The sequence below is a fragment of the Helianthus annuus genome, chromosome 1, assembly GCF_002127325.2.
Source record: "Helianthus annuus cultivar XRQ/B chromosome 1, HanXRQr2.0-SUNRISE, whole genome shotgun sequence".
Taxonomy (NCBI): domain Eukaryota; kingdom Viridiplantae; phylum Streptophyta; class Magnoliopsida; order Asterales; family Asteraceae; genus Helianthus; species Helianthus annuus.
In genome coordinates this window covers 131681601-131685816 of record NC_035433.2, presented here as the reverse complement: position 1 = coordinate 131685816, position 4216 = coordinate 131681601, and positions in this window count along the sequence as shown.

Sequence of the window (4216 nt, the reverse complement as noted above, 5' to 3'; positions counted from 1 at the left end):
ACGTCGATAGCAATTGGCACCTAAGCTTCGTGATAGTAATCCGTTAATCACTATATGCAATTGAATCAAGTTAAAACATGTAGGAACCCTAGGTCTTGAAATAATCGAACCGGGTGTGGAACTTGTCTCTAATTTCTTGTTTTAGTCATTTAGTAATTTAGTTTCAATTTTAGTTAATCACAAGTGTTTTAGATAATACCAATTGTCGGGTCACTCCGATTTATTTTCCAAACCAATAAACTTATAAAAAAATTAGCAATCTTCATAATCACATTGTACATTTTTGTAAATAGTCTAACTAGTCGAACAGGTCGTGCAATACTGACCACAAGCTCTTCGTGGATTCGATACCCGACTTAACCTAGCTGCCTAGGTTTAATTGGGTTTTTGACTGATCGGGACGACACGGTCACGTCACTTCATCAGCAGAGGTTCTCTTTAGCAGACCTTTGCTTCAGCAGTCTTTGTCTTAACAGACCTTTTGGTTTATCAGCAGAGTTTGTTTGGCTATTGATGTACTGGATAAGTAGTATGGTTGTATATTATTGTTAGATTGATGAATGAAAATTTAATCAATTGGTTAGTCGGAAAACTGTTGGGGTTTGAGATACATTAACATCTGTTAGAGGCTAAGCACTGTTATAGCGTGCTAACATCTGTTAACCCTTAAGCGTTGTTAAAGATCTCTTAAAGGCTAAGCACTGTTATAGCGTGCTTCAACAGACCTTATGAGCTGTTGATCATCATCTGTTAAAGATCTTATATTATAGATCTTCTGTTGAATTGTGTAATATCTGGTCATGTACAACAGAACTTAGGTTCATCATACATTTTGCTTCATCAGCAGAGGTAAAACCACAAAGTTTTGAAAGTATATACTAAGACTACACAACTTCATTCTTAAGTTAGTTTCCAAACAAGAAATTTGTCCATCAAACATGTCAACTAAAACATAAATTACACAAGGCTGAAAAGGTGTTCAAAGATCATGTCAACAAACTTCAAAGTGTATTTTTTCTCCTCTTACACTTTTTTCTTCGACTATCTCAAACCTCAGCTTTTTCCCCACAGATATTCCCGTTTGATCCATGATACGCTGCCAGTCTGTATGCATCACTAGATGGTTGTTGTCGTCAGGTCTTCTAGGATCTCTCCTAACAACCATCTGTACCAAAAACTTCACATGACCAAATGACAGCATAACTCTACGGTAATCATTTAGCTGGTGTTCTCGAACAAAGTTCCTCGGTATTGTCTGTAAAGGAAAATTCTGTCTTTAGTTATTCATTCAAAACAGCATATACTTTAAGTAATAACAGATTGATCCAAGATTATAAGTAAAATCAACCATATTAAAAGTAGATATGTAAATACCAAGCTGTGTGTCTCTAAAACATGGTATTCAAACTGTTTTTTATAATGTGGACACCTTTTGTGGTGTTGGTGATTGGTACGGCTGCAGTGATGTTTTGTCTCCCCGTGAATTGCAATCTCGTCTTTGTTAAAAACCTTCACAGTGAAGTTAAAGTCGTCTTGAGGAGTACTTCCCATCCATTGAAACAACAGTTGGCAGCTTTCCTCAATGTTATTTTCGAAGCAAAAGGTTGTCCATCCTGGTCCCATAAAACCAGCAGCTAATCCCTTTTTGTTTTCAGGAGAGAAAACATAATGCACATCAACTTTACTACTCTGCTTTGGTCCATGTACTTTGGCAATCAAGTTATCAATTTTTAATCTCCTTTGTGACAACAGCTTCAGCAAATCGTGTGGTAAATGCTATAATTTCATATATTTTAGAAATGTCATATTAGATTTTATATAGGATACAAATATGAATTAAAAGTTTTTCTAACAGTCCAAAAGATTCACTGGTAATATATAAAAATAAGTAGCAGTTTTTAACCTGCTTGCAGTATGTTTCTTCTGCAGCCTGTATCAAGCATCCATGAACATAATCTCTATTCGAGCCATCTTTTCTAATCTCCAATCCCTCATTGTTCAAAACATTTAACTCAAATTTTGCTTCCTTCAATTTTTTTAAACACAGCTTGTCTATTTTGTTATTTCTATAAGTTTCAACAAATCGGGTCCATTCTGGCCCATTTATCCTCTTACTTTTATGACCGATGCTCTGTACTGCAATCTTATACTTAAAATCCGTATAATCAACCAACTTTATCACTTCACACTTTCTTGGTAATTGGTTAGCCATTATCTTCGGAAGTACCTATGTATATAAAATACACAACATTTAATATATCTTTAATTTTATAAATACAGTTTTTAGCATACAATTGTGATTTGTGCTAATTTGTTCTAAGAATATAGCTTACCAATCCCTCATTTAGGTCTGCCAATTGAGAGACGTTGATAATTATCATAAACTCCATCTGAAAGTAAAAAAAATACAATAACAGTTAAATACTAAAATATAAAATCAATTGTATCTAAAAAGCATTCTATTTAAGGTATAAAAAATATCCAACACTCTGTAGGACCAAACTTATATGTTGTGTATTTCAATATGGTCCCTACAACCAACAATATGAATCTAACACTGTGTACTTAAATGGAATGAATCAAAATGTAACTAAATAGGTTGATATAAATCTTATTATAAAATAAAGAAAATAAGTTCATATAAGTTTATCTATTTTAACATCAGTAGATTATGATTTTGATGTTTATATAATTTGAAATGAGGAAACTGAAAGGAACATGTTAAAGCATACCTATAAAATACATAAGAGAACAAAAAAAAATACCTGATCTAAAACTTCAAACTTCTGATCGTCAAGTCTGAGGAAGAAGAAACTGTAGAGTTTTTTCGCCGGATAAAAAGAGGTGAGATTGTATTGGGATTGTTGAAAATAAGATATTTATCTATTAACTTGTAATTGTTTATTTATTTAACTTATAATAATCTTTAATATCGGGATTAAAAAAGTATTTTTAATTATATAAATATAAATATATTAAATTAATAGATAAGTTTTTCGTATTTACCAATTTAAATTTATATTCAAACAGTGGTTATTGCTGTCTAAAAATTGCAATGTTTTAATGTAAAAGGGGGTAAAGTATAAATTTTACAAAATTTAATTTCAACCAACCAGTGTAAATGTAACATCTGTATTAACTCCATTTAATATACTTTTCAACTCCATTATTGAATATAAGCTCCAGAAAAGATATTCGGAAGTTTTCTCAAATAACTTTCTTATCAAAATCGGTAAGGTTCTATTGCATATTATAGATTACACGCTATAAAATCAAGTATTGTTTTTTTGAATTTATTGTTTGTATTATATATGTTAGATTAATCATTATTCGATGTTATGAGTATGTGTTTGTCACTGACGGCGTTTCATATTCTCTCTTGAAGCAAATAATAGTTGCTGTAATCCGGTGAATTTTTATTGATTAAGTACTGCATTAACTTAAATGAAGTTACTGATAGCATTCTCTGTCACAATTTGTGCATGCATCTTCGTGATGTTGTCTTCTACATTACGATTGATAAATCAACTATATAATTTTTGGTTAATGCTCATTTGCTTAATTGTTGTGAGAGATGATGATTTTCGTTTTGTGATTTGTTTTTATAATACCTTAAGTGTGTGAATATACCACTTGATTTTTATAATAACTTGTATGTTTAAATTGTTTATTTGCATATATGAATCTATCCAATCAAACACCATCCTTTTTACAATTCCTTAATGAAGATGATATTATATTTTTGGTATGTTTTTTAACTTTCTTGCTACTATTAGGATTCTACGTTAATTTTTGATGTAAGATGTTTGTTAAATACTATTGCAGAATATACCACTTGATTTTCAGACTCTGTTGTGGGGCAAGGAGGTTCTGTATGGGCAAATCGTAGAGTTACTTGATGGTGACAAATCACGGTTAGTACGAGTAAAGAAGAGAGATGATCATTGTATATTTACAGATGGATGGACAAAGTTTGTTAGAGATTGTTGTTTGAAAACGAAAGATGTTGTATTGGTGAAAGCTATTGGACGTTTGTCATTTGTTGTCTCATGTTTTAAAGAAAAAGTGTACGAGAACTCTTACATTTCAGCAAATATTAGCCCTGAAGTTGGCATGACTGTAAGTAACGATATATTATTTCGTTACTTACTCTAAATATTTTATGCTATCTCAACAGCTTGCTAACGTCTATTTGCCCTTTTAACGTCTGTTTCCT